The following is a 24,776-nucleotide window of genomic DNA, read 5'->3' on the forward strand; positions in this document are numbered from 1 at the left end:
AACATTTTTTTCTGGAGAGGAAACTAGCCCTAATATGGAGTTTGTTAACCCCACCCTTTTATCTGATTCGGAGAAGTTAAAACGAAGACGAGTTTTAATAACAATAGTTAGTACCTACTTACATATCCATTTTAATAAAAGAAATCTGTCATTCGCCAACGTTAAATTCCCGCAAAATGAAGAGAATAGAGAGAAAATCCTCTCTAACGATTTAATCTTGTTTCTCGAATATCCTGTTAACTCGCAAGCGCTCGCATGAAGAGTTGAAGACAGATATTAAAATTCTTCCATGAAACAAATATGTCGAAGCGTTCAATTAAAAAAGAATAAAATACGAGAAATGAAATAAAGTAAGCCAAGTGGAGACGGAGCTTTAAAGCGCAAGTTCAGACGACGATGTGTGTGTGTGTGTGTGTGGGAGGGCGCTAGTGTGCGTGGCTCTGCAGGTATTGGATCGCAGCCTTCTCAGTTAGCTTCGAGCGGCGAAGCTCCGGGGACGCGCGGCCACGTTGCGGCATTTCAAATTTCGAATTCGATCGCGGCATTGCCAGTCGGCGGAACCGAGTTCGCATTTCAAAAATGGAACCACCCATTCGAATGACTCTGTGAATTTTGTGATTGTCGTTTGTTTCCCCCTATTGCAGTGACGAAATAGTGACAAACAGTATAACCATAATATTGACATAATGTCTTACAATTTGACAGCCGTAATATTTTGAGATAATTAACGGCCGCATGTTTATTCGTTGAGTGTTCAATAATATTGTGTTTGGTTGGAATATGTTTGAGGAGCAAAGGGAGAATAAGTGAGATTTGTTTTTTTTATAAGTGTTTTGTGTTACGAGACTGCAGTGTATGGTTGCCGGAACATTTGGATTTATATAATTGCTCTCCACTCACGGTCAGTATGCTTTTACATTTTAATACTGTGTCGATTAACTGAAGATAATGATCGGTTATAATTATCATGAATTCGTTCGGAACTTCGATCCTTTATTAAAGTTTTATTACTAGATCTCCCAATGTGAATAATCACATTCAATTAATCGGTGATATTGAAAAGACTATAAAGCTAGCAAGGTGAGATATTTAATTTCAAGACATTTTTATACGCTTTTGAATTCTTTTACTTGTAATTTAGTAATAAAACATGAAATATTTTTTTTATATAAAAGGAACACCCACTTTTGGTATCCCACGGCTCTCCAAAAAGAACAATGATCTTTGAAATTTGATAGATTTGTAGACTCCATTACTCCCACTGCAGTTAAACCTATGAATAACATTAGACTCTGGAGTTCCAAAGTTCACAATTTACTTTATTTTTTAACAAAAAGCACCTATACAAGAAGTTTTAAAATTGATGTATGTACTAAAAACTAAATTTAGACCTGAATATTCATTTAAAAGACACAATAAATTAAGGAGATGAATGATAATAGACAGAAACTAAAATACAAACCCGAATTATAACTTTTACTAGGACTACCAAATTAGATGTTTCTGCATCCCCAAAAATAGAAGCTGAAATAGTTCACTACACGTGACTACGTGAAGTCACATAATCCAACCATAACAATATTCACATTCTGATATAAACCTGTACACAACAAAGTAATCCTTAACGAGGTGTCAACATCACACCAAATTAAAAATAGACAGCAATAAACCCATAACGACGACACTGTAAAATGACTTGCAATTTGAACTTTAATAAATTGTTTATTCACTTTGAAGTTTATTTCTGCTTAACATCAGAAGAGTCTACAGCGATACAAGCACAGGTAGATACGCTGGATATGTAAACGGTACGGATTTAATCTTATCATGTAACATCAAACGGGATCCACACGATAAACATATTTGACTTTCCGCCTTGAAAAAACATCATAAAAATAACATGTATGTTTATTTAAATCTTTGTGGATATAATATAGAGATAATTATGTTAGGAAGTAAAAGTAATTAAGTAGGTGTTAGATGAAAATTTAGTTATATATTTTTTTAATAAGAGATATACATGACTGAGTGTTTATTTTAAAAGTTGAAATAGTACAGTATAACAAAATGTATTTATTTATTTATTTATTTAGAAATAAATAAGTTATGTAATTTCTACAGTAACAATTAAATTTTACTGTGTACTGTTAACATGATATCTGCGATGACTTCCACGAAACCTATTGTTTTAATTTTCTACCACTCATAGAAAGCTAAGAGCTTGATATCTTATTCTGCGAAATTTGAAAGCCATCTAGTATCACAAATATTATATTTATTTATTACTACTTTAGATCTATTATAACAACAATTAATAATGTCGGCTCGCGACCTATCACATGAGTACAAATGTACAGAGAAAAGCGGGTCACTCTCGACTCACCTGTGACTACTTCTTCGGAGCAATCATGAGCATAGTAAATTATACATTATAATTTCATTAAGTAATTCATTTCACCAGTACAAACCTGACTTAGATTTACCCAATCAGTTTGGTGGTTTCAAAGCTTGGTCAGGTCGGACGCGCCGGTCAATTTCATCAGTGCGGGATGAATTGTCTCTGACTCCGACATCACGTAATGAGGGTGTGGCGAATTTGACGGCGATCTCCCGGACGTTACATATCCGCGGAAGCCTACCTTCATACATAATCAATGGACATGTGTTAGACAATAGAACGGACGCCACCGCGTTTGTCCCCGCATTAGGGGACGAAATTGGGTAAATGGTTCGTTTTTGATGAAAACGATAAAGATTGTCATGTGGGAAATGTGTTTTGTTTCTTTGATGTAGGGCAAAGCAACAATGTTGCTAATAATGTAGAAAGGAATTTTCCTATAATAAGGTCACAAGTTAAACAGAGAAGTAAGTAAGTACATAGTAAGTCGTCGAGAAATACTCCGTTGTAAATGAGTTGGATCAAAATATTATTTGCTTGTAAAAAGCAACAGGGTAGGTTACTGGCACAGTAAAGAAGCTTTTAGGTTAGTACCTACTAATTTATTGAATTAAACTCCATTAGCTTTGTTTTCGGTGGGCATAAGAGGAAACATGCTTTTATATAACAATATTTTCTGCAAGTAAACGTAAGCCTTGATCTTCAACCACATTATCTCGATCTGGCTCCAAGTTCTTACAATGTCTTTGTGATATTCGTACATTTTAACATATTTTTTTGCAGAATTGGAATCACCAGGCACCGAGATGTGTCAAAAGGGAAATAAGAAACATTCATTATACACGCAAATCCCCATACTTTTAATAAGACACCAGCAACAATGCTGAATACGATTACGCCGCCGAATTGTACAAAAGAAACGCGACGAATGACATCATAACACGAACACGCTACCGGCAGATTCCGAGATTAGGTTTACGAATGGAAAAACTGGAATCGCACAACTTGGACCTCTTACTGTAAAGTGATCCGTATGAAAAAAATTATAAAATCTTTTAAAACATAGGTATTGTTTTGACCAGTTTCTGTAAATATTGCATGCATTTACTCATAAACTAGACAGTGAAAAAATACGTTAGAACTTAAATTATCTCTAAAGACTAGACTTAAATAGTTTAATTTAAGTATACAATAAAAATGTTCCTGATTTTTCCAACGAAGGTATGCTTCTGAGTTCTGAACAGAGTGAAGCCAATTTTGTTACGGAATCCTAAAATGAAGTAAAAAATAATATTAAGCTCATTTCTCACTTTGAAGCCTTGAGGAAATAAGTGAAAATGAGCCGCCTCTGACGGCAGAATATTCTGTCTGCAAAATAGGGTTTTTTAGCTTCTAGTGACGTGAAGATACTTACTGCCGAGACATTTGTGCCTTGAGTTGTTTCAGATGTTTTTTTCCTCATATGTAGGTACTTATATTATGTTAAGAAAATACGCATGTTAGGACTAATTATTAAAAGTATGTTATATTATGGATATAGAGTAGTATAATATAATATATGATTCAATTTATGATCTCTTATCAATCACATCTTCTAATATTAACGAAGGTGATCATTCATGAGTTATTAAAGTCTCTACTCACAAAGCATATATAATCGATTGTTCCTAATTCCATCGGAAAGCTTAATTTTCGATCGTAGATCAAATCTGGATGATTGATTTTGTCCTTAATGAGCTCGATAGATCAGATGCATTAATTATAAAAGAAGGATTGTAGGTACTTACTTGTTAAAAAGATATGTCATTTTTACTTTAATATTAACGAGAAGACTTTAATTTTAAAATTCGACTTTGTTTTAATTTGACTGCAGCTCTAGTTGGTAGGAACATAGTGAAATAATGAATTTACATAATTTTTGGTAGAATCTTTTCCTGATTTTATAAATATATGGGAAACGTATAAGATTGAGTTAGGTATAGGTAAATTTTAGCACAAAGGATATCTAAAGGTATTTTGAACTTTTCGATTAAGCTCTTTATTAAAGCTCGACCCCATCATCACATCAGGATCAGGCGACCGACAATTGAGAATATATCCCTGAATTTTATTAAAATTGTTAATTGAAATGAATTTTATAATTAAACGAAAGTTTATACAGGGTTGTGCTGTGTTTTCTGTTCCTTTTAATTAAACATATTTTATTGTAACTATAACATGAAGTCTTTATTTAATCTGAAATTAAATTTTGTGAACGATTCAGTCATATTTTGTTATAAGTATATTTTATTACGTTTTGCCAGTTGTTAAAGTATAAGGTACCTACTTACTTATTATACATAGTTTTTACTTAGGTAGTATTAGGTACTTCAATAAATTCTCATTTCATATCCAACGAATACAAATAAACGGGCAAGTATATATTCGATGCCTTACCTGTGCGATTTCATTTGGTGCAAACAACATCTAGCATCGAATAAATATTTAATTCGTATACTCTAGGAAAATAAGGCCACGAAGAACAACTAAATGAAGGAGAAGATATAATATTATAATAAGATACCTGTTCTTCGGTAGTTTCAGATACAAAAATATACCCGACATCATGAAAGAGTCTCGTTAACGCTTGATAAATGATTACATAAACTAAAGCATGGGAGCACTTCCACTTTATTCATTGCTCTTGAACATAAGTCGGAATAATTCACAAATATACGGGACCTAAGTATTAAAATCACGAATGGTGCTTAAACTTAACTACCAGTACTTAAGGCAAGTTCACGAAACAGTGCCTAGGAACCGTACACTGTTGAAAATTAACCAGAAGTAAATTGAGACATATTACAAGTGAAATTGCAGCGATTCGTTCAGTCGACGCTGGTAATATTTTTTGTCACGATTTACGGCTTGCGACTACAGGTATTGTAATCTTGGTTTTTCACGCCTTAGTAAAGGCAACTTGTTATAAGGTAAGTATGGGGTTATACGCGGTGCATGTTATCAATCTAACTAATGTGGTAGGTATTATGAACTCGAACTATATTATGGATCAATTTTGGTGAAATTTAGTATGTATGTTAGAATTTGGATAAAATATATACATATATTATATGACAATAGTACCTACCTACAGTATGGATTAATAAAACGGTTAGTTTTCAATCTGGGAAACCAGCTCAAAAGAAAAGATAGTCATATACATTTTCTATATTTTTGTTAGTTCGGTTTGGGATCACAAATGAGATTTTTAATTATTTCTCCCTATTACATAAACGATCATACTTATATTGTTTTATTAGATCTTAAAACAAAGCTCAGGTGTTATGACTTAATCTATTTCAATTCAATTGGTAACAGTAACGGATAGTTTCCATTGGCACCCAATATTTCGTTCCCACCATCTGTGTTCACCCTCGGGCCCTCCCGAAACTTGTAGATTGAGAGAAAACAGACGTGTACTTTGTAAGTCAATGCTTCGAACAATTAATTCGGTAGTCGGTTGGTTGTTTCATTGATTATTATATGTGTTACTTGTGTAAATAATAGTTATCGTAGTACATATTATTATGTTATATTATGATAAATACGAATGATTTGTGTGTAGGTACCTATTAAAGTTAAAGTACGTAGTATGTTAATAACGATACAATAGAATTCCCACAGGCTGAAAGAGTTTTGGAACCCCGCATAAATAAATCGTTGACGTTTTTCGTTTGCTATAGTAACCCATGGGGGTCACTCTCACACGAGAGTCGTGCTTACCGAAGTAGCTTCGGAGCGCTGCGCTTACCACGGCTATATCTAGTTGTATTAAGAGGAGAGTATACCTTCGCGATTCTAGCAAAATAGGTATTTAGGAAAAGATTTGTTATCACTTGCGCTCTCATGCCCCGGGCACGGGTGCGATAGAGATGCACTGCAGCACGCGACTGACAATAGGTACTTTTCTTAATGAAATTCTGGTTTCGGGAGAAAACGTTTTCCACTTACTAAATATCAACCAATCTTTTAGATTTTGGTGTCAATCGCTTCAGCATAATATATTCTAGGTTTATAGGTATCACTTAAAAAAAAAATACATTGTTATTGTTCAACCAACGGCTTGATTCAACAAACAAAAATTACGTTATTTGAGGTGCCTATAAGGTTGAATCTATTAAAAAAAATTAAAAAAGTAAAAGCTATAAACCTAGTTATTCCTTGTGTCAATCACATACTAAAAAATCATGGAGATTGGATAATATTTAGAGGTAGTAAAACGTTTTCTCTTTTTGTATGGACGAGCAAGTGCACTCTCCTCTTAACCGTGCCGATTCTCGTTCGTTCGTTCGTTCGTCGGTCTAGAGAGTGACCCTGCTGAGCGGTGCAGCGGCGCAGACTGCATCAGATTGCGGAGGCGTAGACGCTAGACGCTTGTGTTTCACCCGGTTCACCCGGTTCACCCGGCGCACCCGGACCGGGTGTGCGCTACCGGTTTACTGCGGGAGTTATTAGTCAGGGTGTTTACTGAGGGACTCTTCTAGTACTTGCAGTTTAGAAAAGGGTATTTGCAGGATTGTAAAGCTATAGATATTTGTCCATTTTCTTACAATCCTGTATAATGGATTTGACAAAATTAAAGTGTTAACCTATGCTTCGAGTATGTTTTAATCAATAATTTATGCACGTATTACCAACTTAATTTAAGGTTTTATGTACAAACTCATACAACCCTTAGGTGTAAACAACTTTATTATCAATTAATGTGCTAGTAGTAAAATTTTCAATGAACACAAAGTTTTATTTACACTCACGAGCAAAGTTTCTGGAACTTTTTCATTGCTCGTGAGTATATTTTCACGTAAACTTTGTTTAAAAATATCTACAACATATTTTTTTTGTGTTAGCGAAAGCTATTCATACACTGAAACTGTCCGTTTCAAGTGATTTTATCTCGCACTCAGCTAAAGCGTAAACGTGTGCGATACAATCTGCAAAGCGCCTGCAAAACGGTGCGGAGGCGAGATATCGGGTTGCGCCGGGGTATTCCCGGGATATGCCAGAGGGGTCACTCTATACTGAAGAAAAACGAGCGAGAGCAGAGCTGTAGGTGTAGGCCTATCACAGGCTAACGTGGCAATTTGCTAGCGTTGTACGATACTATATTATGGAAAAATAACAGCGCCAATGTAGTCATTTTTGGTACAAAAAAAAAAGATCAGGACATCACATATGGACTTTAGTATAACGCGTATTTCGTCTTTTTGCTCATAGAAATTTGACATCTTAGCGATCACGAACCTGTCGTAAAGATTCGAACGAAATTCTATCGCTAACATTAGAATTTCATTTGACAGTGACAGTTGACGCAACTTTAACGGAGGTCCGAGAATCTGGTGATTGGGGTTCTTTCCTGCAATCGGCATGTTTAATACAACAAGATAGACTCGTGGAAACTTCGTTTTTCGTCACATAGAGTGACCCCCAGGCCGTGCCGCGCCGGCTGCTGGAGCCCCGTCGCTTCCGACCCGCCCCGTGTATGCAGCACTATTAGTTTACAATCATGAAGACAGGAGCGGCTGAATTGAGGATAGCTTGGTGTTGTGTTGCAGGCCAACGAAAGGATCTTCGTATGATGAGACGCAGATAAAGCTAGGCAGTAGGGACATGGCAGGCAAGAAGGGGACATTTATACATTCACGAGCAATGAAAAAGTTCCAGTGTCATAAATATGGAATGGCAGTGGCAGGTGGAACTTTTTCATTGCTCACGTGTTTATTATAGTCCGCGGAGACGATAATGTTTTTTTCAACCACCTCCACTGCGTTCCAGTGGAAATAGCTTAGCTGATATCTATGTGCTGTACTGGGTGATTGCTATGTCGATTTATTCCTCTAAATGGGGTTTAGAGAAACGCATTTGCAGTCGATTGAACCCAATAACGCCCTATTCGAAAATCTTACCATTTCTCCTTCTCTTAACCAGCTATAACTAATGAGTTTTCAGTTTTTTGTTTTTGTTTTTAGAGGTCACTCCGTAAAGACCAAACGGAAAACGCGAGTAGGAAAATGAAATTATAGGTAGATATGAGAGTAAATTAGAAACCATATAGGGTTAGGACTGGGTTTAATTTAGTTTTGTAAGAAAAATTGGTTATACTTCCGGCGCATGCCACGCTCACAATAAAAGTAATTAATGTGAAATAAATAAAGTACTCACACGGGAAACGATATATTACTACGAAATATTAGTTTCCTCACTATGAATTTTCCTGTTACTATTTTACTAACTTACAATTAAGAGTATTGTAGTTCTGTAGTACTGCCTTATAACATTTTCCTAGTGTGGGAGGTGACAAATAAGCAGGTCACTATGACAAAAGCAAAGCGAACGACTCTATTTCGTTGTATTTAACATACCAATTGCACGAAAACTATCGTTTTTTTTTTCAAACTTATCGCTAAGTAGGTACATGGATAATTAAGCTTTAGTGGGGTCACTCTCAAAATCAACGAACGAGGGAATGTTTTTTTTTGTCAATACGTGTTTGTTCTTTCTTTCGTATAGAGAGTGACCTCACTGGCTCATCAATGCCTCTGGTCGTCTTGTAGTAATAACATTGTCGAAGTAGTGAGAATCAACAACTGAGCTAGGCTTAAGCGACTGTTCAGCAACTGTTGCCGAGTTAAACAAAACAGGACTGTTGGCGGTCTTATCAGTACATTTATACATCAAAGAGCGCTAAAGGAAACCTGTATTGTAAGATTATGACATTAGGTAATGCCCGGTTTCGTAATTAAGTAAATCTACCTTAGCATTAACTTAGATCAATGCCGCATTCCATAGTGTATGGAATTCTGTGTGAACCGCTTGTCCTGTATTTTAGGATTAGATTAGATCAATATTCTCCACATATTGTATTGTATACTACGAATACACAATAAAATATGCGGAGAATATTGATCATTTGTCATATTATCTAAAGTCAATTTACGTGTCATAAAAGTAGTAGTTAGTTATAGGGAACTGTGTAACCAAAAGCTGAGAGAAATTGACTTACCAGTTGAACTAAATCAATGCTGTGATTTTATGTGTGATAATACACAACATAATAGTGTTATAGATAATCTATACAATAAGATTGTAACAATTTTATCGGAGGCAGCTATTTCTACCGGCAGCGTACGGTCTGTTAGAAAACGAAAATACGTTACCGGCTGGAATAGGTATGTCCAAGAGTCTCACAGGGAGGCCCGACTAAGTTTCCAGTTGTGGCTAATAAATGGCAAACCAACTCGTGGACCATGCTATGATCAAATGAATAAAGATAGGAAACTTTTTAAGGCTAAACTTAGGTGGTGCCAAGATAATGAGACGCAAATAAAAATGGACATAATTGCGTCTCATCATAAGAATAAGAACTTTAGTCAGTTTTGGAAAGAAACTAAGAAGCTAAGCCCAAGGGCGGGCCTCCCTGTGAGTGTGGAGGGGGTAAGTGAGACCACAGAGATTGCTAATCTCTTCATGGAGCATTTTAAGGTGAAGTTATCGAGGGGGCAGGGGGACACGCTGCGGATGCCCACTGCTGACTCCGTCATCGCCCCCGTCACAGTCAATGCCAAGGAAGTTCGCAATATTATAGTGCGAATGACAAGAGGTAAATCGCCGGGGCATGATGGACTTAGCATTGAGCATTTGCTGTATGCTGGGGTTCACCTGCCAAGAGTCCTGGCTTTGCTGTACAGTCTCTGTATTAGGCATTCCTATCTACCTGAGGGTCTAATGAAAACAATTGTTGTTCCGATCATCAAAGATAAAAGAGGAGACCCGTCAGATAAAAACAATTATAGGCCGATATCGCTGGCAACCATCATGGCTAAGGTGCTGGATAGTGTGCTTGACAGCCATTTAGGTAAACATATGTGTCTGCACGATGGACAGTTTGGGTTTAGACCTGGGCTGTCCACTGAATCTGCCATACTCTGTCTAAAGCACACTGCCCAGTACTATGTGGATAGGGGAACTCCGGTATATGCGTGTTTCCTGGACCTCTCGAAAGCATTTGACCTTGTGTCTTATGACCTCCTCTGGGACAAACTGTCTGGTGAGACCAATCTTCCCTCTGAGCTTGTGGCAATCCTGGGGTATTGGTATAGGCATCAACAGAATAATGTTAGATGGGCAGGCTCTCTCTCGGACACGTATGGGTTGGACTGCGGGGTGAGGCAGGGGGGGTTGACCTCGCCTAAGCTTTTCAACCTATATGTCAACCGTCTGGTCGGGGAGCTCAGCAGCGCCGGTGTTGGCTGCTCTATTGATGGAAAGTTTGTTAACAACATTAGTTATGCTGACGATATGGTGCTGCTGAGTCCCTCGATCAGTGCTCTAAGAAAACTCATCGGCATCTGTGAGTCCTACGCCGTGGCGCATGGGCTCAGGTATAACGTTAAGAAGAGTGAGTTGCTGGTATTCAAGGCAGGGCGACACTCCTGCAATAATATTCCACCAGTAACTCTCTGTGGTGCTCCTCTTAACAGAGTTAATAAATTTAAATACCTGGGTCATTGGGTCACGGAGGACCTCACGGATGACCTTGACATTGAGAGGGAACGCAGAGCGCTGGCGGCCCGATGTAACATGCTGGCTCGCAGGTTTGCACGCTGCTCCAAAGAAGTAAGGGTGTCGCTTTTTAAGGCTTATTGCCAAACCTTCTACACATGCAGCCTGTGGGTCAAGTATACGCAGAAGGCCTACAGTGCTCTGCGCGTCCAATATAACAATGCCTTCAGGGTTCTACTGGGGCTGCCTCGATACTGCAGTGCGTCAGGGATGTTTGCAGATGCACGCACTGACGGGTTCCACGCAATAATGCGAAAGAGAGCGGCTTCCCTGATGCGCAGGATCCGGGGCAGCGCCTGTCGAACCCTGAAGGTAATTAGTGAGAGGGTCGATGGCCCTGTTTTATGTCACTGGGTAAAAATCCACAGCCCTAAAAATCCAAAGGTTTTTTGTAAATAAGTATTTATAATACTTGTTTGCAAGGAGCATTTGTATTAAATAAATATGTATTTAATAATATTATTTTTTTTTTTTAATTTAATAATGTAATAATAATATTATTGTTTTTAATTTAATAATTTAATAATGTAATAATGTTATTCTTTTTAATTTAATAATGTAACTAACCTAGATAATAAGCCAAATTGTTACTAACACAACTATGGACTTTTGTCTGAAATAAATATTATTCTATTCTATTCTATTAGTTAAGTATGTATTTAAATATTCTTAACACATAAGTGATAATTGACTCATTATTAAGCCTTGTTGAGTTATTGATAATTTGTGAAACTTGTTATGAATTTATTTAAATATTTTTAATGTTACCTACTCATATACATTTTCACGGACAAATATCACTCAGTATAGTAAGTATAAGTAATACATAATACAGAGGTCCACATCTTTCTTGTGGCTTGTGTGACTAGGGCCTTAGATAGGGCAGCTCCAAAATACAAAGTAAATATGTGAGAAAATTGGACTGGCCTTAATGTAAATATTGAGCTTTGACAACCCGCAGGGTACCGGCAAGCTACTTTTTAGGGTTCCCTAAATTTATGTGAAGATAATCTTACAGTAAATATTTTATTGTAACTTACGATATAAATTATCTTTCATTGACCCAAAAGTTGCCTGAAAGAGATCGCTTTAAGCGTTAAGGCCGGTTATAGTTCTTACTCCTTTTTTGATATTTAATGTATGTGGTGTGTTTTTTAAATAAAGTTATATTGTATTGTATTGTAAATAAAAAAAATAAATGTAGTTGCATTAGGTTGGAACTCCTATTTACGATAACTGATACTTTTAATATTAATTGTAGGTAGGTATTCATATTTTATGGTGAAATTAATCGGACCCTCTTAGAGAGCTATCTAGATAGAGGCTAGTTCCGTAGGATCAACGTCATCGTTATTTTAATAGTCTCGGAAAAGGCACATTATGTCCAGCAGCAGCAGTTAACTGATGATTGGAATTCCGTGAATCCATTACAAAATTCAGCTGTCCACCGAACCGAAATATGAATTTTATCGTAAATAAAAACAGACTACCTACATAACCTTTTTTTCATATCATACCGTTTTACTAATCGAATGATACTCGGCAAGAAAAAACAGGGACCTCTCCCACAAATTAAGCTTTGCCGAGCCGTGAAATGTTTAACATAATTGGTCACAGAACCCTTTCGGAAAATCCACGGACTTCCTTATCTTGCCTTTTTATTTGGTCGCCGTTTGAAGAGGGCACAATTTTGACATTGAGTCTAACTTTCTCTGGGTATGCCTCGTTTTATGTGTTTAGTGTTGACTGCAAAGCGACCTGCGGTGTGACGTAGACCGCAGACAAACCAGGGTCACGTTTTGCTGTGCTGCTTTCACACATTGGTTGGGAAGGTATGTTGGATTTGTTAATATGTTTCATATACCTATTGTTCAAATTGTCGAAAAATACATGGGGTTTGATATGTATGTAAATGTATTGTGGCTGCATTCACATATTTGTCATTGACAGCCGAAATATTTGGTCAGGCCTCCCTTGGTTGTAGAATTTTAGTGGCATAGGGTTATGTTAAAACAATTTATACGTAAAAGGGCCACTTAGTAGCCTATAAATTGTACTGACTATATATTAGATATGTCCGGCGTTCAATGGACAGTTACCGACGGAGAACTAATTTAACTGACTGTCAACCCCTAGTCCAGCTCTATAGTTTGTCACCGACAATAAGAATAAAAAACAATCTAGACATGTGAACCCACCAACCCGCATTGGACCAGCGTGGTGGGAAATGGTGCAAGCTTAGGAAGGCAGTTTAGACCTAGGGGATATGCACAAAGGTTCCACTCGAGTCAGGTGCAGGTACTTACACCCCCACATAGAATAGAATAGAGAATAATATAATATAAATATATATTTTTTTACTATGATGACTACATCATAATAATATTTAAAAAAATCATGGTCACTATACCAGACAGACAGTTCATTTAAAATTCTGTCTTTCATTGCACAAATCACAAAGTGTTTGTTTTTTTTAAAATTTTGTGATCGTGAAATTAAAGGTTATGCTTTGTTTGTGTTGAATAATAAGTCGTTCTACCGTTCTGTTCAAGACATTCTTAATTCGTAGGTCGTAGGGATTAAAATGCATCTGCTAGTATAATTCTGCAATGGTTGATTCAGATGTACCTAGTGATATTACTTTCAGAATTTGCTTAGCAATTTCGAGGACAAAATTTTTAATTTCCAAAAATCACGCGAACAACGTTCTTTGTAAATGTTTCTGTGACTTTGTTCATAAATTATAAGCAAGTTGCTTGAACTCTGAATGCTACGTTATAGTTTGCAACCACAAAACGAAACAGAATATTAAAAGGAAAAGTTGTAATACCTAGGACTAGAAGTTTAGAAATGACGTAGTTCTGTTGGTATTTCTTAAAACATAACCATAAAAAGCCCGACAATTATAGTATAACAAAAATCACGTTACTATCAAAGTACAATAGTACCAGTACCAGGTAAGTAGTAAGAATACTAAAATCATTTTAATTATACTTAGGGCCTGTTCCACAATGTCTGGTTAGTGGCTACCTGTCGGATAAAATACATGCTGTCACTCTCTGTCATTATTTTTTAGACAGTGACAGTATGTATTTTATCCGACAGGTAGCCACTAACCAGACATTGTGGAACAGGCCCTTACTATGATGTATCTTTTCAACTTATTACTGATTTTGAATATCTTATAAATATTTTGTAAGTAGTGTAATGTAAATATCATCGACCTAAAGCCTACCCTTTCCGATACGAGAGAGCTAAGCAGTAGGAAATCCTTTATTCTTTTCCTCTTGTCAATAATATTTACCAATATACAGGATAAAGCTACAACAAAAGCCTAAGGGCTGTATTTAGGGATAAATAATGGAGTGAGATGTTTACCTTACCAAGAGTAGTAGTTTACCTTAACAATAACAACCCTCTACAATACCTACTCTAAAATTTTCATTATGAGCTGATATTAGCTATAATACCATTATCATTATAACAATATCACAATACTAAGGGTCTGTTTCACAATGTCTGGTTAGTGGCTACCTGACGGATAAAATACATGCTGTCACTCTCTGTTATTATTTTTTAGACAGTGAAAGCATGTATTTTATCCGACAGGTAGCGACTAACCAGACATTGTGAAACAGGGGCTTAATATCATGGTTACATTCTTGGTAGAATAGCCCTAGAACCGTTAACCTGTCAGAGGCTGCTGTCATTATAGTGGAGTGTGCTATCTGACGACAACACAGACTCGTCGGGCAATCAATCCGGCGATTAGTTTGATGACAGATCCGAATTCATCCAGTTTGAGCTGTGATTTGCCAACAGTGTTGGTTCGTTGATTGAAATGTGCCGACTCGCTATTGGTCAGCAACTGTTATATGAGTAACGAGTGTGAGTTTTGTTTTAGTATCATTTTGCTTTATAACTAAGAGAAATCTTAGTGTGTTAAGCTATAAGCTGTATTCTAAGTATACCCACGATATCTAGCTATATCTTATCTGTAGGTATATCCATACTATACTATAACATTATTGACATCGTCCCATCGCAGTATAATTAACGATTTCCTGACAGAGAGGGACTCCCAAAAAAGTTAACCTTCAACTAGCATTTATAATCCCTTAACCCCTATAATCACCTATTTCCACAACCTTTACTTTTCAAGCAAACTTGAAGCTCCATAATTGCAAAATTCAAAGCCTGTTTCAGCACTATATACATTTATTATAACAAAGCCGATTAGCTCTCAAGGTATTATACCTCGGGTACGTAGTTTTACCCTAATTAATTAGGCAACGGGTGCGATTAAAAGGTAATGGTCCTCTGAAAGCAGGGTTAACCGCCAAAACGCCAGTCCTGAACATTTCTTAAGCCAGCATCGCAACCGCGGCTGAAAAACGGGCTGCTTAGTGAATAAGCCAGTGACGGCTAAGGGTTATTCTGCAATGAATTTAAGTTATACCAGATGATATGGGGGAGACAAAAGAAAAAGGAGTCAAGTTGGTTCAACCATAATTTACAAAACTTCATCGGCATTGCCGACGCCGTTTCACCGTACATTTCTGACAATCCGTTTGGTGCGATACGTACGATATCAATAGGAGGACGCTTACCTTTGGTGCTCTGCTGTGGGCCTCAGTCAGTGGACGTGGACGTCTTATGCGATCAGCCTAGCTCTATGCCCCAAGAGCTGTCTTGACTATTTTTACAATCACAGAACAGCGTGCAAAATATTTGGATTCCGTACATAGATATTTTGGCATCCAAAAAAGTTCCTCTATGCATGCAGCTAATAGAGGATATAGTATAATTGCCTTACAAATATACTTGTACATAATTGTGTACGTTTGTTGCTAATACGAGTAGTTTCAGAATAGCACAACTAAGGAGGGTAGATGGTTGTTTTTAGACCCCGCTGAAGCATGACTAAACATATTGTCTTAAGCCAGGATGTGAGGCTTTTAACCCTACCTTAGCTAGTTGTAATGATTGCATAATGTTCGCGGTGAGGCGTTCAGGCAACCTTTGTAGTGAAACACACAAAGATAAGTTGTTTTTGTCTTGCTTAAGATTAAATTTAGCTTGGTCATTTTACGTATAGTTGGGTAAAATCTTTGTGAAATTTATTTGGACTAGTCCTCAATATTTCATCTACCACTCTGAGCTTCTGAATTTACAACGGAAGAGATTGCATGTAGCGATAAGACCCCCCCTCCCCCCATTTATGCATTCATATTATTTAAGTTATGTTGAATGGTTTGCAAAAAGAGATTATTATTATTAATAATAATAACAGTCCGTAAAAATACTACTAAATACATATTCAAAACTTAAATAACACTGAGCAAATGAACACTTGTGTCAATGCCACTATGTTAGATCGTATCTTGACATTGTCACATTCACTTTGGGAACAGAAAATGACTCATTTAGGGCTAATGATCTTTTAATAACGACACACCTTTTTAACTTGACAAGCACCATTATCTTTGCCTTAATAAACACTTATTTTTGTTACGTGTTTTACAAAAACACAAGAATAAGAGGTCACAAATTGACAGCACTTAGAGAGACCAAGACCTGTCATTACGTGTCAGAAGAATGGTGTAATCTCAACGTGCGTATAAAAGAAATATGTCGACTTACATTTGACAGCTGACAAAACTGACCTCGGTCGGTTGTGAGCGGCTATTTCTAATTGCGTGCGAAATAATAAAAACGTACATAAGTAGGTAAGTACGTAAAATATTAATGACATTGTATCCACAATTTTTTTATGTATGAGCATTAAGTCAGCATCGACCAGTGACCGCCGCTAATCTGTGCGATTTTCTGACTTCGGTGACAAACCATTGTCACCATGTTCGTACCAGGGGTCGTTTTAAATAACTAGCAGTTCTCTTTAAACTTTGTCTTCGTCATAAAACATCTTACGAGTAGTCTACACTGCGTCTTACAAGCACCGTTGACTGCCTTCACATCTTCCTTATCTGCCAAATCCTCCAACCTCCTTACAAATCAACATAAGCCAGTTAACATCCGACCGACCGGATCGAACAAAGTAGCCGGAGTAAACGTAACTCATTCCACCCGGTTGAACCCGGTAGAAAATACTTTAAATGAGCTTGAAACATTTCGGACCTCCAAATTAGCATGATCCGGATAACCGGGGCAGCCGGGTAAAACGGGGACTCAAATAGGATAAAGTTAGTTGCCAGCGAAAATTATTTATTACTTGTGGAAGCCTTTGTTTTGTATGGGCGCCGTGCGTTTCATTTTTGCGGTCGCTTGCTCTCGGCCCGGCTTAGACTTCAGACATCCCGTATTCATATTTGTGTAATCGCTTCTTTAATGGTGGCTTGGTTTAAGGAGGTTTTTTTTTAATCTAATAGATAGTAGCATAGACTAATATAGTAGGTAGGTATTTAGTGTTGCTAGCACATGTAACTGCTCCAGCCACCGCAACACGAGGTATCGTAGTGGTGAGCTAAGGTTATAATTAGTTATAAAATTTTATGTTGATTACTGGGTATAAGTAAATAAAAAAATTTATTGGTATTATAGTAATAAGGATACCTGTAAGTACAGTCAGCTTCATTAGACCTGTACACTTTAGCATAAAATCACACACTTCTCAATTGGAAATTTAACAACACAATTAATTAAAATGTTAGTGAGGTTGACAAGGTACAAAACCTTAATTGTAATTGTTATTAAGTTTAAATTTAAACTTTATTTCTATTCAATAAAATATCAATACAATTAGGGATTTACCTGAAACAAAATAATTTCAAGTTTTGATCAAATATTGCTGAAACAATTGAAAATTCTTGAGCCCTGAAATTCATATTTTTGACATTTCGGTCGTTGTTTGACAGCGCACAACCGTTGTTTTGTTCGCTACAAATTGGAACAAGGAAAGGAGGAGAAGTTAAATAAATCTGAATAATTAAATTGAACGTCAGTTAATAAACAGTTTATTTAGTAAGATTTCACTTTATGTATCTAAAGAAGCGTGCCATACAAGTCTGTTGACTACTAAGTCAAAAGTTCAAAATGATTATTACATTTCTTAACTTTACTTACTATCATAATTTAAGTTATAAAATGGCATTTTTTTTTGTTGTTTTGTGTGTATATATAGCCAATTCAAATTATTTTTACGATGTCTCTTATGTACCTACATTATTATAAATATATTTTCTACCAATGCTACCGACGCTCTAGTTCTCTTTACCCCGATGTCCGCTGGCAGTACAGCGGCCAACAATCAAATTATTAATTCGTCGAGATTGTCAAATTTGTCGCAAAACTTTCCGATTGTTCACCAGATTCGAGGTATTTGTCGCCTTTGTTATTAACGTCATTCCCTTTAAGGGCTTAAAATTAATGAACATGATGTTAGATTGTTCCACAGAATCTGTTTAAGTTAAAGTTTAATGGGATTTAAATTATTTAACTCAGTCCAAAGAGCGTTGTTAGTTATTTTATTTTTAAAATAGGGAAACCGTTCCTTGTTGGGAGCACAATCGGGATTTTCAATGACTGTCAAAGAAGGTAAAAAATTACCTGATTTAAAATAGGTTTTAGAGCGAGACAATTACGCCTCGTTTCTAATAAATCTCGAGTCAAGCTCAGTAGGTACATTATATTCTCATGTGAATAGCAGATTACTCAAAGCCTCTTCTACAAGAGTGCGTGCGCAAAAAGGTAGAGGTATCATCATGGATGTCCTAGCTAGCTTGATTAATAAAATATCCTGCGTTTTAAGTGTAGTTGTGTTATGTTTTTTGTCTTTTAGATTTGGTAAGCTACATAGGTATCTAAATGTTGTTATAATAGTAAATTGTCTAATTGATTATTTGCACTAACTGTAAGCTAAGGAAGAGCGGTGCTCCCTGTCACAGGCTCTGCTTAAAAGAAGGCACCAATCACGTTTAATGTATACAAGTTCGTATTTATCGCAAAAAACATTTTGAATTTGAAATTTTGAATTTTGCTTTCAAGCGTGTTTGTAGTTAACATGTAGTCAGAGCTGAGATTTTCATGTTCGCAGTCACAAACACAGTTGTGCAACCCGTATGCAACTGTCAAATAGGATTAATTCCTACGAAGGTCTTAAAAACGTTTCTTAAAATGCGACGCTCACGTCACGTTTTTTTTAAAGGACCCTCATAATTGTTCCGTATGTTTGAGGTTTAAATGAAAAACGGCAGTTTGCGATTTGTTTGTTACTGTATTTGAAGGAGGAGAATAGATAGCCAGGCTACAAGCTGTTCTAAGCTTTATTGCTATATGTATTGTAGACCACCGTCACCGGCCGCCTGATTCCATTGATAGTACCTCTGCATTTCTCAGTTTCCAATTTACTAACGATGTTCTCTATGTAACTGCAAACCTATGTACTTAATTAGTAAGAGCTATTCAACCACCCACGTTATATGTTTACAATAATAACGTATGTAATACTATCTGAACCACTGTGTGCACAGGGGAACGGAAACATCTCAATCATCTTGTAAATACAATTATGTGAAGGATGGCTTCGATTTTCCTAAGAATAATCATCACATTGAATGAATATGCATTGGTATAAATGAAGGTGCATTTAGTGTGTGATGTCATTTATTTAGAAAATAAACAGGGTTTGAAAATAAAATATAGTTACTCGAAAGGGGTTGATTCAGGGACGAGGTTGGGTTATCGCGAAGTCAAAACAAAGTAACATTTACGAAGTAATAAATACAATCAAATTCGAATCCGAAATCGTTGTCAAAACAAATTCGCGATAGGGGGTCTCAGTCTTTCAGCTATCACTACTACCACTGTTGCGACACCCTGTATTATGTTTTCTACGGTTTACAGTTGGGTGTAGCGATACGGCATAGAGCAGCGTAATGAAAATGCTTAGCTCACACACAAAGCACAAGAGAACTAAACAATAAACCATATAAAAAAGAAAACTTAAAAAAGTAATTTATCCCGAGCCAACAATAAAAAAGGATGTTTAATTCATCCCTCGAGCAGCGGAACTTTAGAATCCACACAACAGTAGAACAATGAAACGAAAAGAAGTGTTATACGTTCATATCACTCCTGATAATTTTTGTTTCGAAGGGAAGGTTCCTTGGAAGAGATCGCCTATAGGAGGACGCTACCCATAGTGTAATTTCCAATGTATAAAATTGATATTTTTGAGTTTTTTTTAAATAAATAAGTAGTAAAATAAGTAGAAATCTATTCTAATTTATTCGATCTTTCGAATGGAGCTTGAATAACCTTCTTTACATATCTACCTATTATCTATCTAGTTGTCTACCGTGGGTGAACGCTAGTTCACTATCAACAGCCTCCTACAAGCCACTTCTCCATAACATTTGTTCGTCGGCATCCACGTATAGACATCAAGAAAGTCCATTCGAACCGAAGTTAAATCAAATTACCCGGAGTGGGACGCACGAGGCTGTTGTGTGGATGACCGCGTGAATACAGGGTGTTGTGACTTAGGTATAACGTTTGGATGTGTATGTGCCGTAAAAACAAATATGCCGAGTAGTTAAAAGGAAGTTAAGGGTAAGCTTCCAGCTATCGGTATGGTATGTACCAAACTTACATACTTACTTAATCCGCTGGCTCAGCGACCCAAAGTGAGTCTTGGCCTCCGGTCTACCGCCAGTCTACGGCTTGTAGCTCGGCAGGTAGGTTATGTACCAAACGAATTTTCATAAATAAATAAATATGTGGGGACATCTCACACACGGCCATCCGACCCCAAGCTAGGTAGAACCTATGTTATGGGTGTCGGACAGCTGATATATCTACACAAATACATAGATAGATAAATACTAAAAAAAAAACACACACACACTCACGCCTTGTACTCCCTTGCGGGGTAGGCAGAGGTGCATTGCTGCACCCACTTTTCGCCAGTGTTATGTTTAGTCCCAATGTAAAAGGGGGCGAGCCTATTGCCATTTTACGGGCACATCCGAGATAAATACTAAATATAAATAAATGTATGGCGAAATGGCAATGCCGATGAAGTGGACGCACATTTGTGAATGACTATACAAAGAAAACCAGCTGAATTCGTTGCGTACGATGCCGAAAGCTGAACGCTTACCCTAAAGATAATAATTATGACTTTGTTTCTGTCCGTATATTTCAAAGCATTTATTTTATAGGGAGTGCGTACAGAATACAAACATTATTTTAATGTGCACCTAACTTTATTTTTTGTTATGGCTATATTAAGATAAAAGGTTTTTAAATAGATGTGAATGTGACCTTTTAGTAGAGAAATATGGATTTCGTTCGAAGAAAGTCTAAAAGTAGGACCTTGGTATAAATAAACTCAAATGATACAGTTCAATACTCAATTCTCTTACACGTGTAAATTTTCTATAAGTTAATCCTAATCCTAACTAATACTACAAATGCGAAAGTAACTGTGTCTGTCTGTCTGTCTGTTACTCTTTCACGCCAAAACTACTGAACGGATTTGAATGAAATTTGGTTGTACATATAATCTAGCTAGACTCTGAGAAAGAACATAGGTTACTTTTTATCCCGGAATGCCCACGGGATTTTTTTTAAGGCGAAGCTCTTGGGAACAGCTAGTAGGTAAATAAGTGAGTCAGCTAAGTACTAGTCCTCTAAAACGATGAAAATAAACATAGGCTGGACCAGTTGGACCCTAATATTGCTTGGTCCTCAATATTCCTCGTATGCTATAAACGAGTCTAAAATCTAACTGTCTACGATCTAACTTATAGTTATAGAACCTTATGTGCGTTTCATATTTATAAAATCTTCTCCACTCTCTCGAATAACGTATTTTATTAACAAAATTTAATATCTTCTGTGACTAAATGAAAGTAAAATGATTTAAGTGCCTACTCCCTTTAATATTTATGCCGTAATGCTTTCAAAATGCTCAGTAAATAGAGATTTTAAGACCAAACTTAGCCAAAGTTCTTTGAAGGGTCTGTGTTATTTTATTAAATAAAAAAATACGTACGTACTTAGGTACTTACTCAACTCATCTCGAGACATATAATAATATATCTGGTCTTACTCTCTAGTAAACACATTTGTAGCACTATGTATCTCGTTAATAGTTTTTTTTGCTGAAGATTTATTAAAACTAATAAATAATTTCTGCCACAGATACGTCCAAAGGCTATTTACGTAATTTATCGTTCGAAATTTAATTCCTCCATTAATGGCGACACTCTAATACCGTCTAATTTGAATTCGTACTTCAAAGTAATAAGATTGGAAAGAGCCGATATTAAAATATGAAATTCCGCCTCTGAAAAGCGAAACACTTCAGGAGGGTTACTCCTGCTTGATAAAAAAGGAATGAAAGAGAGCTGTCATGTTGGTCGGTATGTTTAATACAACGGAATAGAGCCGTAGTTATCACGGCAGCGTTCCGAATCTTGGTTCATCATAAGCTATAGAGTCACCCACGGCTTAAGGAGCTAACTGCGCGTAACTAGTGATAGTTTTTTTTTTAATTAAATGTCACTATTCAGCCAGTAGGTAATTTTAGTGCAATTGAAATAACAAACCTTACCTAACAAAAATAACATACCTTTGTATGTATGTACACATTTATCTCGTATGAGGTCCTGAAGATAGCAGGGTAGTAACAACCTCCTTCTTCTTCTTCTTCTAATATTCCGTATTCCGATACTGCTGTAATACTTACTTTACTTCATTAATGATTTTTCAATAGTTTTAACCTAAAACGAATTTAATCATTTTGTTTGACCGTACGTTTGTGAGTTATGGTTTTTCTTGAAAGTATAATTTTCTGTGCTTACATTAGTATGAATAATCTCGCGTTGCCCCTCGCGGGCGCTATCGCCACGGCAACAGAAAGGAAGTCGCTTATTTATTTATTTCCCTTCAGAAATGTTGTTGCGAGATTCTCTTCAAGGGCGCTATCGATTTCTCTTTGACAAAGCTTTGTTCTTAGGGTAATTTGTTGGAAGATACTTCGCGGCGGGGTATTGTGTGTCAGCGGTTTAGTGAGTAAAATATAAATTTAGTAAGCACTTCGTTCATATTTTTTGTAATTAAGTAATGTTAGTAAATACATAAGTGTATTTATTCGCGAGCAATGAAACAGTTCTGCTTACAAATGGCCCCAATTTTATCAAACATTATCAACGTTGACCATGATGCACTGTTACATCTGCTTCAATACTGCAGATGGCGTAATTAACCTAGTCTTTTCCGTTTAAATTATACCAACATATTATTATAAGTGCCTATTATATTAGCTAGTCTTATAAACCCTGCAACATCTTCAAAAGACAATCTCACACAAACTATTTGCCAACACTATCCCGCTCTGCCCATAAATCATTGGACCCAAACAACGAATGGGTTAAAATTTCAATTTTCTCGCCCCCGAGTAGGGTCATTAGAACAGGGCGTCGGCAATTAGGGCCCAACGCTGGGGCTGAATGGGGATCCGAATGGGATGGGATGGGATAAGGGATGAACCTCCGGGTGTGGACGGACTCGACATGTGGGGAGTTATCTGGAAGAAGAAGCTTTGAGCGATAAGTGGTGTTTTGCTGGTGATCTTTGATTAAAATATTTTTGTTTTTATCGTTAACTTATGCCAAAGTGCACTCCAAATTATACGTGAAATGAAATAAGTTTATCAGTGAAAAATTTACTCTACAGGATGTTGCATAAACTGATAGGGTCAGGAGGTTATCATGAAAAATGCCACTATCCTTAATTTTCCCCTAGTAGGTCTAAACTGCCTTCCTAATTTTGTACCATTTTCCACCACGCTAGTCCACTGCGGGTTGGTAGGTTCACATATCGCCGGTATTCGAACCCGCCTCTCTGACGTCAGAAGCGAGCGCTTACCCGAATGAGCTACCACCGCTCTTCCTTTAGTAAAAGTCCTTAATTTATACCTAATAAATGCCCAATTTTAGTTAGAATATTCTAAGAACATGTCGAGTTTCGCACTACCCTTCATGTGTGAATTTGCATATGCAAGTTGTTGATTGAAAATGGAATACCAATTGTTCTACATCTTCATAGATGGAGCTATAAACTAGACAACGATCTCTCCTTACGATTGTAGACCCTCCCACCCGGGGCTTAAGGCATAAATTACCTTGTGCTCCTGGGATCTTGTAGTTTAGATGGTTTAGAGGTGATATAAGTTTAAGGCGCCGTTAATTCCCCTTTGTTCCAAAGTTATTGGTTACTGAAGTGGAAACAATATTCCCGTTTGTCTGTGCATGTGTGTGTGTGTGTGTGTATGTAGAGTACTAGTGTAGTTAATTTATTATGTAATACCAATATAATATTGACACCCACTGATCAACTTGTGATAGATAATAACATAAAGGTAAATAGCTATTAACCTGTTTATAATTAATGAAGTTATAAGTTTTACCAAGTTTATAAAGGTCTTCGACAGTAAATGAATCGTGAGGTTAAAATTTGTACAGAATGAGTAACCCCATTTTTCACTTTACCCCTTTCGCAACATGCTGTATATACAAAAAAAAAAAAAAAAAAAACACGCACTCACGCCTTGTACTAATGTACTCCCTTGCGGGGTAGGCAGAGGTGCATTGCTGCACCCACTTTTCGCCAGAGTGTTATGTTAGTCCCAATGTAATAGGGGGCGGGCCTATTGCCATTTTACGGGCACATCCAAGACCCGAGAACAAATATCTGTGTTTAAACAAATATCTGCCCCAGCCGGGAATCGAACCCGGGACCATCGGCTCAGTAG

The 24,776-nt window shown here is 36.8% G+C and overlaps 1 protein-coding gene across 1 annotated transcript in view; it reads left to right on the forward strand.

Annotated features, from left to right (window-relative positions):
- Nucleotides 1-474: 474 nt before the first annotated feature.
- LOC105384857 (contactin-1a) overlaps nucleotides 475-24,776 on the forward strand; it is a 218,191-nt gene continuing 193,889 nt past the window's right edge. Inside the window, exon 1 of the mRNA XM_048630311.1 lies at nucleotides 475-901. The gene's annotated coding sequence lies outside the window, so the exon portion shown is untranslated. The remainder of the gene's footprint in view (nucleotides 902-24,776) is intronic.

This window comes from Plutella xylostella, chromosome 25 (assembly GCF_932276165.1).
Source record: "Plutella xylostella chromosome 25, ilPluXylo3.1, whole genome shotgun sequence".
NCBI lineage: Eukaryota > Metazoa > Arthropoda > Insecta > Lepidoptera > Plutellidae > Plutella > Plutella xylostella.